General features: G+C 44.8%; 1 protein-coding gene and 1 long non-coding RNA gene across 2 annotated transcripts in view; both read left to right on the forward strand.

The window, feature by feature from the left end:
* TNRC6A (trinucleotide repeat containing adaptor 6A) overlaps positions 1-12005 on the forward strand; it is a 189193-nt gene that overhangs the window by 73363 nt on the left and 103825 nt on the right. The window lies entirely within an intron of this gene.
* LOC126031009 (uncharacterized) lies at positions 558-1226 on the forward strand. Its single transcript, XR_007503218.1, has 2 exons — positions 558-969; positions 1085-1226. It is a non-coding gene; the product is annotated as an uncharacterized LOC126031009 (long non-coding RNA).

Genomic DNA, 12005 nt, shown 5'->3' on the forward strand with positions numbered 1-12005 from the left:
AACTGCCAAAGATAGCTCAAAATCTCCTACTCCTCTTCCTGAAAAAGATTGTGAACTATTAGGTGGAGCCATAGTAAATTGCTGTTAGGAGAGGGGGACAACTTTATTAAGCTAAAATTCACACATGTATTTGGAGTGAGTGATTTTTAGTATCTTTGCAATGACTTAACTATCACCACAGTTATAGAATATTTTTTGGGGGGTCATACCCGGCAGTGCTCAGGGGTTAGTCCTGGCTCTGTGCTCAGAAATTGCTCCTGGCAGGCTCAGAGGACCATATGGAATGCTGGGATTCGAACCACAGTCCTTCTGCATGCCAGGCAAACGCCCTACTTCCATGCTATCTCTCCGGCCCCAGTTTTAGAATATTTTTATCACTCGCCCCCCCAAAGTATCTGAACATCTTTGTTGCTTGTTTTGTTTGGGGGCCACACACACCAGTGTCAGGACTTATTTCTTAGTTCTAATGAATCGCTCCTGGGAGTGCCTGTGAAAACATACGTGGTGCTGGGTATTGAACCTTGGTTAGCAGCATTAAAGGTAACCACTCCAGGCCCAAAGTCACAAAGGCTTTTATTTATCACTGCCTGCCCCCAGCTCCACCAGCCTCCAGACCCACTGAACCCCAATTTTCAAGCCCCTAGACAACACTTAATCTACTTCAGGTCTCTATGAATTCTATCCTGGATGTTTCATATGAATGAAATCAAGACTGTAAATTTCTCTCTCTGATTACACTTAGCATGTTTTCAACTTTCATTCAGGTAAGAGCAAATGTCTGTTCTTCATTTCTTTTCATACCTAATATTCCATTCAGTAGTCATACTAGACTTTGGCCATGCATTCATCAATTAGTAGCCATTAGACTTGTTTCTATTTTTTGGCTACTACTGTTAGAAATGGTAATGTGTTTGTGAGAAGACATGTCTTGATTTCATTAGTTGTATTCTTAAGACTGGGGAAAAAAAAGTGTAGTTGAAGGCTAGAGATAGTCCAGGCTGTAAAATACTTATCTTGACATGTGGCTGATCCAGGTTCACTCCGCAGAATCACCAGGTGGGTCTCTGAGCACACTGAAAAAAAGTGTAGTTGAAGGCTAGAGATAGTCCAGGCTGTAAAATACTTATCTTGACATGTGGCTGATCCAGGTTCACTCCGCAGAATCACCAGGTGGGTCCCTGAGCACACTGATCCCTAAGCACTGGCAGGTAAAGGGAAGGAAGGAAGGAAGGAAGGAAGGAAGGAAGGAAGGAAGGAAGGAAGGAAGGAAGGAAGAAGGAAGGAAGGAAGGAATAAGGAAGGAAGAAGGAAGGAAGAGGAAGGAAGGAAGGAATGAAGGGAAGAAGGAAGGAAGGAGGGAAGGGAGGGAGTAAGGGAGGGAGGAAGGAGGGAGGAAGGAATGGAGGAAGGAAGGAAGGAAGAAGGAAGGAAGGAAGGAAGAAGGAGGGAGGGAGGAAGGGAGGAAGGAAAGGAAGGAAGGGAAGGAAGGGAAGGAAGGAAGGAAGGAAGGAAAGGAAGGAAGGAAGGAAGGAAAGGAAAGGAAGAAGGAAGGAAGGAAGGAAGGAAGGAAGAAGGGAGGGAGGGAGGAAGGGAGGAAGGGAGGAAGGAAGGAAAGAAGGAAGGAAGGAAGGAAGGAAGGAAGGAAGGAAGGAAGGAAGGAAGGAAGGAAGGAAGGAAGGAAGGAAGGAAGGAAGAAGAGGTGAAAATGTGTACTTGAAGGGTTGTATGGATCAAACCTGGGGTCTCACACATGCAAGGCAAGTGCTCTATGATTGAATTACACCTAGCAATGCTCAGGGCATACTCATGGCTCTGTGTTCAGGGGGAATATATGCAGTGCTGACTATCAAACCGGGGTCTGCCACCTGCAAGGCAAGTGCCTTAAGCCCCACACTCTCCAGCCCTGTGTCACTTCTTAAGCAAGTGCAAAGCTATTTCCAAAGCTCCTGCACCATTTTCTGTTCCCTCCAGCGGTGTCAGTGTGTTTCAATTCCTCCACGTTCCTGTCAGCACTTGCTATGGTCTGTCTTGAATATAATCAATCGAGTGGGTGTGCAGTAACATTGCACTGTGGCTTTCACTCGAATTTCCTTGGTGACTCATGTGTTGTTGAGCATAATTGTGTGTGCTTATTGGTCACATGAATTTCCTTTGGAGAAATGTTCATACAGACATTATGCACATGTCCCGCTTTGGATTATTTTGGTTTGTTGGGGGCCATATATAGTGATATTCCTGATTCTGTGCTCAGGCATCACTCTCTTGGGGACCAGATGTCATTTGGCGAATTGAACTGGGTTCAGCCGCATACAAGTAAGCATCTTACCCCTGTTAATTATCTTTCTAGCTCATTGTGAGGTTTTCTAGAACCATACTTGGCAAGGCACAAGATTTACTCCTGGCTCTATACTCAGGAATTATTCTTGGCAGTGCATGGGGTCTATATGGGGTACTAGAGGTCAAACCCAGATCAGCTGAGTGCAAGACCCTTCCCACTATATTATCTCTCCAGCCCTATCTTTTGGGTTTTGTGGGTATTTGTTACTATTTTGTTTGGTTTGGATGCCACTTCCAGCAGTGCTCAGGGCTTACTGCTGGCTCTGCATTTAGGGGTCCTCTTGAAAGAGCTTTGGGGACTATATATGGTGCCAAGAATCAAACCTGGCTCAGGGACCAGAGAGATAGTATGGAGGTAGGGCATTTGCCTTGCATGCAGAAGGATGGTGGTTCGAATCCTGACATCCCATATGATTCCCCAAGCCCGCCAGGAGCGATTTCTGAGTACAAAGCCAGGAGTAACCCCTGAGCACTGCTGGGTATGACCCAAAAACAAACAAACAAAACAAAAACAAACAAACAAAAACCTGGATCAGTCACATGCAAGTCAAGCACCCTACCCCCTGTACAATCACTCCTATTTTTTGGGCCATCGTGATTGTACAGCAGGTCAGCTTTGCAAGCTGCCAAACTGTGTTCATTTCCAGCACCCACCTATGATTCCCCAAACCCTCCAGGAGTGTAAGCACTGAGCACCTTCAGCTGTGACCAAAAAATACCAAACACAACAAAAAATGTTAATTGTTTTTAAGATGCTTGTTGAAAATCAACTGATCAAACTGAAGAGACATCTTAAAAAAAATAGAGCCCAGGTTTTTCATATAACCACTCCAATTTGATCCTTGGTACTGAAAACAACTCCTGAGCACCAAGGTGGAAATAGCTCCAGAGTACCTCCAAGTATGGACCAAATCCCAACCCCAAATAAAAAAAACATTGGGGGGGGGCACACTCAGTGATGCTCAGGGTTACTCCTGGCTCTGCACTCAGAAATTGCTCCTGGCAAGCTTAGGAATGTCTACCATATGGGATGGCCGGGTATCGAACTCAGGTCCATCCCTGGTCGGCAGGGTGCAAAGAAAACACCCTACATGAGGCCAGAGCAGTGGCACAGCAGTAGGGCATTTGCCTTGCACACATTAACCTAGGATAGACTGTGGTTGGATCCCCCAGTGAAAGGAAGGAAGGAAGGAAGGAAGGAAGGAAGGAAGGAAGGAAGGAAGGAAGGAAGGAAGGAAGGAAGGAAGGAAGGAAGGGAGGGAGGGGGGAGGGAAGGGAGGGAGGGGAAGGGAGGGAAGGAGGGAGGGAGAGAGGGAGGGAAGGAGGGAGGGAGGGAAGAAAGAAAAGAAGAAAGTGAAAAAAGAAAGAAAGTAAGAAAGTAAGAAAGAGGGCCCGGAGAGATAGCACAGCGGCGTTTGCCTTGCAAGCAGCCGATCCAGGACCAAAGGTGGTTGGTTCGAATCCCGGTGTCCCATATGGTCCCCCATGCCTGCCAGGAGCTATTTCTGAGCAGACAGCCAGGAGTAACCCCTGAGCATTGCCGGGTGTGGCCCAAAAACCAAAAAAAAAAAAAAGAAAGAAAGAAAGACAGAAAGAAAGAAAGAAAGAAAGAAAGAAAGAAAGAAAGAAAGAAAGAAAGAAAGAAAGAAAGAAAGAAAGAAAGAAAGAAAGAAAGAAAAACACTCTACCACTGTGCTATAACTCCACCCCCCGAAAAATGAAAATATTGGGCCCGGAGAGATAGCACAGTGGTGTTTGCCTTGCAAGCAGCCGATCCAGGACCTAAGGTGGTTGGTTCGAATCCCAGTGTCCCATATGGTCCCCCGTGCCTGCCAGGAGCTATTTCTGAGCACACAGCCAGGAGTAACCCCTGAGCACCGCCGGGTGTGGCCCAAAAACCAAAAAAAAAAAAAAAAAAAAAAAAAAAAAAAAAAATTTAAGAAGGTCAGAGAGAAATACAGAGGCTGAGACATTTTACCTGCCTTGTATCACACTGATTCTGTTCAAATCCCTGGCACCACATGTTACCCAGGACCACCAGGGGTCGCTCCTGAGCACAAAGCAAGGAAGTGGCCAGAGCGCCATCCTAAACATCAAAGAAAGAAAAAAATAATAAAAACCACAAGTACTCAGGGGCTGGAGAGATGGCACAGTGGTAGGGCGTTTGCCTTGCACGCTGCTGATCCACAACGGACGGTGGTTCGAATCCCGCCATCCCATATGGTTGGTCCCCCGTGCCTGCCAGGAGCGGTTTCTGAACACAGAGCCAGGAATAACCTTTGAACGCTACTGGTTGTAACCCAAAAATCAATAAACAAACAAACAAATAAATATTTAAAAAATCACAAATACTCATAGGAGTAAGTGTTGTTTTTGTTTTTTTTTTCCAAATTCTTAGTTCTTGTCCATTGTTTTGTATGTCTGACCACATGCCCATATCAAACTTGAATATTTTGTTGGAACTTCTGAAATCTAGAAATGTCGGTCTTCCAACTTCATTCTTTTTCTAGATTCTTTTGACTATGCTGGATTCCTTTTCTTTTTATATTAATTGTATGATTTGTTTACCAATTTCCATAGAGAAAACATATGAGAATCCAGAGAGTGGTTAGAGCTCTTCTCTCGGGTTTGATCCCCAGCACCTATATGGTCCCTTGAGTCCCACAGGAGCCATCCCTAAGTACAGAATCAAGAATAAGCCCAGAGCACTGTTGGGTGTGACCTAAAAACAAAACAATATAAAGAATACAGATAAAATTGTTGCTGGCAAATAAATGAATACAGGTGGGCCCGGAGAGATAGCACAGCGGCATTTGCCTTGCAAGCAGCCAATCCAGGACCAAAGGTGGTTGGTTCGAATCCTGGTGTCCCATATGGTCCCCCGTGCCTGCCAGGAGCTATTTCTGAGCAGACAGCCAGGAATAACCCCGAGCACCGCTGGGTGTGGCCCAAAAACAAACAAAAAAAAATACAGGTGAGATTTCAATACAGATTGTGTTAAATATCTCCATCAATTTGTTGAGAATTATCATTGCAACAATATCGACAGTTTTGAGGTGCTAATCTATTCTGGATGTCCATTTCCTTAAATCATATTTATTGCTTTTACTGTAATGCCCAAAGAGTTGAATATTGACAATTTAGTATAGTTGACCCTAACATACAAAGAAAAGGAAGCCTTAGAAATTGTTCATGAGGGGCCGGAGAGATAGCATGGAGGGTAAGGAGTTTGCCTTTCATGCAGAAGGTCATCGGTTCAAATCCCGGCGTCCGATATGGTCCCCCGAGCCTGCCAGAAGCTATTTCTGAGCATAGAGCCAGGAGTAACCCCTGAGCGGTGCCGGGTGTGACCCAAAAACCAAAAAAAAAAAAAAAAAAATTTGTTCATGAAACTGTATTGGCACTACAGACAATTACTTGGATTGAATAAAGTAGTTTGCCTGGAACCTAAAATTGGTCTTATGCCAGGAAACTTCAGGGGTAGGGTCTCCTTGTATTTAGACCAAGGCTTTTCCTTTCCATGTCCCCCATATTTTGCTGGGCCTTATGCAAAAAATATTTGCCACTCTAACACCATTTTTACTGTGCCCTTTTGACTAACCCTTAAAAAAAAAAAAACCTCTTAAACTTTTGATGTTAACTTAAACTAATATGTATGTGCATGAATATATAAAAATACTATGCCTTGGGGCCGGGCGGTGGCGCTGGAGGTAAGGTGCCTGCCTTACCTGCGCTAGCCTAGGAGACGGACCGCGGTTCGATCCCCCGGCGTCCCATATGGTCCCCCCAATCCAGGAGCGACTTCTGAGCGCATAGCCAGGAGTAACCCCTGAGCGTGTCCGGGTGTGGCCCAAAAACCAAAAAAAAAAAAAATACTATGCCTGGGGGCCGGGCGGTGGCGCTGGAGGTAAGGTTCCTGCCTTGCCTGCGCTAGCCTAGGATGAGCCGCGGTTCGATCCCCCGGCGTCCCATATGGTCCCCCAAGAAGCCAGGAGCAACTTCTGAGCGCATAGCCAGGAGTAACCCCTGAGCGTCACAGGGTGTGGCCCAAAAACCAAAAAAAAAAGAAAAAAAATACTATGCCTTCAAAGTTAAGAAGTCACATCAATCTCATGGCTTTAGGTTGCTTTGTGTACTGCTAAGAAATGTTATAATGCACTACAATCGGGGGACTTGTGGACAAAGTAATTGTACATGGGTTCTGCCTTATTTTTCTTAATGTTCTTTGACTGTAAGTTCAATATTTAGGCGCCAGCAAGGGGATTTCTTTTTTTTTTTTTGGTCACACCCGGCAGTGCTCAGGGGTTACTCCTGGCTCCATGCTCAGAAATTGCTCCTGGCAGGCACGGGGAACCATATGGGATGCCGAGATTCGAACCGATGACCTTCTGCATGAAAGGCAAACACCTTACCTCCATGCCATCTCTCTGGCCCCTATGGGGATTTCTTTTGAGAGCTCTGTTTATGGACGATTGTCCTTCCACTGTAACTTTACCTTCTCCTCTTTGCATCATTGTTCTCATAATTAAAAATTTTTAAAAATTAAAAAATAAAAAGAAATTGTTCATGATGTGGGCCAGAATAATAGTACAGTGGGTAAGGTCTCTTCCTTACAACCAGGTTCTATCCCTGACACCCCATAACCCGCCCCCCCCCCCCAAGCCTACCAGGAGTGATTCCTGAGCAAAGAGCCAGGAGCAAGCCCTAAGCTTGGCATGGTGTGGCTCCCTGACCCCTAGTCCCCAGAAAAAAAAGAAATTGTTCATGAAAATTAATATTATGTCAACATAATGTCAAAACCAAAATCCAGGGTCTGGAGCAATAAGGTGCTCCAGCCTCTGGAGGAGGGGTAAGGTGCTTGCCTTGTACCCTTCAATCTAGTTAAATTCCAAAACCACTTTGGGGAAACCCTGCCAGAAAGGATCCCTGAGTGCAGAAATAGGATTAAGCCTTGAGCAACACCAAGTTTGGCCCCAAAATGAAAACAAACAGCCCCCTTGGAGCCATAAAGCCACAATGTGCCCACCCCCTATTTACCAGGGGGCAGTGTACTGAGGGTGGGGAAGAAGGGGCAATTGTGGAAGAAAATGCTGGGATACTTTGGGGTACAATTCCAAGTGCTCACTATTATAGTAGTTCTCCCAGCTTAGCACTCTTCTCAATGTGTGTTATGCTTTCATAAATAATTGAGTTTATTTCAGTGAACAAACAAAAAGACTCGGCACTATGTGTATGGTTATGCTAGCCACTAATGCAGAGATTAACTCTGGGCAGGAGACTGTTTAAGGGGCCTTATGGGCATCGAGTTCGGACTAGTTTCACAGACACCCCATGACTTAGGAGCTATTGCCACCCATGCTTTCTAAAGAAGGTAAGATAGACACAGATTCTAAAATCCAGAGGGCTTGAGAGAAAGCACAGGGATAGGGCACTTACCTGAGCACAGGGTCAGGAGTAAGCCCTGGGACAGAGAGAGAGCACAGCAGTAGGGCATTTGCTTTGCTCTCGGCCAAACCTGAGTTTGATTCCTGGCATCTCATATGGTCCTCTGATCCTGCCAGGCATGATTTCCAAGCACAGAGCCAGGAATAGCTCCTGAGCACTGCCAGGTGTGGCCCAAACCCTCCCCTCAAAGTGAAGAGTAAGCCCTGAGCATGGGCAGATGTGCCCCCTCCCCAAACACAAATCAGCAAAAAACAAATAAAACCCTTCCATTCCCACACATAGATAAATGGGAAACGAGGATTCTGAAGCTGCCAACAGAGTCTCTCAAGTGTGACACAGACTATTATGATTGGTATTCCAGGGACTCTTCAAACTGGTTAAAGAGAGCAAAAGGATGTGACCTTTTTGAGAGAAGTAGAAGATATTAATAAAATTCAACAGCAGGCTGGAGAGATTGCTGGGTGGGCTGTAGCACATGCTTCACATGCAGGTAGCCTGGATTCCATCCTTGGCATATGGCCCCCTGAGCACAGAGCTTGGAGTAACTAGCCCCTGACTACCAGTGAGCATGACCCAAAAGCCAAAAATTATTTTTTAATAAAATTTAACATCCAGGGCCCGGAGAGATAGCACAGCGGCGTTTGCCTTGCAAGCAGCCGATCCAGGACCAAAGGTGGTTGGTTCGAATCCCGGTGACCCATATGGTCCCCCGTGCCTGCCAGGAGCTATTTCTGAGCAGACAGCCAGGAGTATCCCCTGAGCACCGCTGGGTGTGGCCCCAAAAACAAAACAAAACAAAAAATTTAACATCCATTGTTGACATGACAGAACACTTCTAAACTTTAATTTAATTGATTAATTAATCACACCTGATGATACTCAGAAGTTACTCCTGGTTTTGCACTCAGGAATTACTCCTGCCGGACCTGAGAAACAAATGGAATGCAGGGATTGAACCTAGATTAGGTACATGCAAAGCAAAATCCTTACATGCTGTGCTATCTCTCCAGTTACCCTTTTTAAATTTTGACTATGGGGACTGGAGCGATAGCAAAGTGGTAGGGTGTTTGCCTTGCACACGGTCAATTCAAGACGGACCTTGGTTTGATCCCCAGCATCTCATATGGTCCCCTAAGCCAGGAGCTATTTCTGAGCGCATGGCCAGGAGTAACCCCTGAGCGTCACAGGGTGTGGCCCAAAATGCACAAAATAAAATAGAAAATATACTAAAAGGCCATTAACTCCCATGATTATGACTTCAACAATAACAAATATGAGGGGCCAGAGTGATAGCACAGTGGATAGGTGTTTGCCTTGCACGTGACAGTCCTGGGTTTGATCCCCCGAGTCTTATATGTTTCTCAGTCACCACCAGAAGTAATTGCTGAGTTCAGAGCCAGGAGCATTGCTAGGTGTGGCCAAAACCACCCAGAATACAAAAAAAAAAAAAAAAAAAAAGTGAAGGAAAATGAAAAAAAAAAAAAAACACAAAAGAAAACACAAGCCCTGTTCTTCAATAAGAACTACTGGCATAAAGATTGGCATTTTCTCTCAATTAACCTTTGAGTTTAATTTTCTATCAATATTAATACATTATGACGAATTTTGGAAGTAGACTCAGAGACTAAAGTTCAAATGGAAAAATAAACAAGTGCGGCTTGCCAGGAAAATTCTGAAAAGGGAAAGTAATAAGGAAGGATTAACTCTAGTGTGTGTTGACGCATATTATGAAGCTGAGTTTACCAAAAAGGCTTGGTTTTGGTATAGGAAAAGAAAGACAGATTGCCAGGATGAATTAGAATCTAGAAATAGTTCCAAATCACAAGATAAGCTGATATATTTCTGATGAATCTACATTTCAAAGCAGGGAAGGAAAAATAAAAATATTTAGTGCAAGGTCCAAGCCATAGTACAGCGGGTAGGGTACCTGACTTGCATACTCCAATCTGCATTTGATCCTGGGCATCCTATATGGTCCCTTGAGAACTGCCAGGATTGATTCCGAAGTAAAGAGCCAGAAATAATCTCTAAGCACTGCTGGTGTGGCCTCCAAAACAAAACAAAAAGTATTTGAGGCCCAGAGAGATAGCATGGAGGTAGGGCATTTGCCTTGCATGCAGAAGGACGGTGGTTTGAATCCTGGCATCCCATATGATCCCCCAAACCTGCCAGGAGTTATTTCTGAGCATAGAGAGCCAGGAGTAACCTCTGAGCGCTGCCGGGTGTGACTCAAAAACCAAAATAAATCACCAACTTTCTGCATGCAAGGCAAACACCTTACTTCCATGCTATCTCTCCGGCCCCATAAATAGAATGTTTTTGATATATCAGGTAATTTGCTAGTCATTTTGAAAATCATAAAGCAAACCTGAATGCCTGGTTCTTTATATCAAATAAATTCTAGATGCGTCGACTAATTAACTGTGAAAGAAAAGAGAAGAAAGAAAAAGAAAGAGAAGGAAAGAAAGAAAAGAAAAAAGGAAGGAAGGAAGGAAGGAAGGAAGGAAGGAAGGAAGGAAGGAAGGAAGGAAGGAAGGAAGGAAGGAAGGAAGGAAGGGAAGAAGGAAGGAAGGAAGGAAGGAAGGAAGGAAGGAAGGAAGGAAGGAAGGAAGGTTGGGAGGGAGGGAGGGAGGAAGGAAGGAAGGGAGGGAGGGAGGGAGGGAGGAAGGAAGGAAGGAAGGAAGAAAGGAAGGAAGGGAAAAGAAAGAAAAACATCAGGGGCCTGAGTGATAGCACAGCAAGTGGGGCATTTATTTGCCTTGCACGAAGCCTACTTAGGACTGACTGGGTTCAATCCCCAGCACCCCATATAGTCCCCCGAGCCTGCCAGGAGTGATTTCTGAGTGTAGAGCCAGGAATAGTCCCTGAGCACCACCAGGTGTGGTCCAAGAACCTCATCTCTATTGTCTCTGGGCATTATTACAATAATGTCCTTAATTTTTCTTAAAATCCATAGATGAGTGAGACTATTCTGTGTCTATCTCTCTCCCTCTGACTTTTTTTTTTTTTTTTTTTTTTTTTTTGGTTTTTGGGTCACACCCGGCGGTGCTCAGAGGTTACTCCTGGCTGTCTGCTCAGAAATAGCTCCTGGCAGGCATGGGGGACCATATGGGACACCGGGATTCGAACCAACCACCTTTGGTCCTGGATCGGCTGCTTGCAAGGCAAACGCTGCTGTGCTATCTCTCCGGGCCCTTCCTCTGACTTATTTCACTCAGCATAATAGATTCCACATACATCCACGTATAGGAAATTTTCATGACTTCATTTCTCCTGACAGCTGCATAATATTCCATTGTGAATATGTACCATGTTTCTTTAGCCATTCATTTGTTCAAGGGCATCTTGGTTGTTTCCAGAATCTGGCTATTGTAAACAGTGTTGCAATGAATATAGGTGTGAGAAAGGGATTTTGTTGATTGTATTTTTGTGTTCTTAGGGTAGATCCCTAGGAGTGGTACAGCTGGATCTGTTTGTTTTGTTTTGTTTTGGGGTCACACCCGGCAGTGCTCAGGGGTTACTCCTGGCTCTATGATCAGAAATCACTCCTGGCAACAATAAAAAAATAAATAAAAAGAAAGAAATCACTTCCTGGCAGGCTCAGGGGAGCATATGGGATGCCGGGATTCAAACCACCTTCCTTCTTTCTTCATGCAAGGCAAATGCCCTACCTCCATGCTATCTCTCCAGCCCCCATACAGCTGGATCTTATGGGCGCTCAATTTCCAGTTTTTGAGGAATCTTCATATTGTTTTTCCATAAAGGCTAGACTAGACGGCATTCCCACCAGCAGTGAATAAGAGTTCCTTTCTCTCTCCACACCCCCACCAGCACTGATTGTTCTTGTTCTTTGTGATGTGTGCCAGTCTCTGTGGTATGAGACGGTACCTCATTGTTGTTTTGATTTGCATCTCCCTGATGATTAGTGATGTAGAGCATTTTTTCATGTGTCTTTTGGCCATTTGGACCATTTGTATTTCTTCTTTGAGGAAGTGTCTGTACATTTCTTCTCTCCATTTTTTGATGGGGTTAGATTGTGTTGTTGTTGTTGTTGTTAAGTTCTGTCGGTACATTGTATATTTTCTTTCTTTTTCTTTTCTTTTTTTTTTTTTTTGTTTTTGGGCCACATCCGGCGATGCTCAGGGGTTACCCCTGGCTGTCTGCTCAGAAATAGCTCCTGGCAGGCACGGGGGACCAACCGGGATTTGAACCAACTACCTTAG

Source organism: Suncus etruscus, chromosome 15 (genome assembly GCF_024139225.1).
Source record: "Suncus etruscus isolate mSunEtr1 chromosome 15, mSunEtr1.pri.cur, whole genome shotgun sequence".
Classification (NCBI taxonomy): domain Eukaryota; kingdom Metazoa; phylum Chordata; class Mammalia; order Eulipotyphla; family Soricidae; genus Suncus; species Suncus etruscus.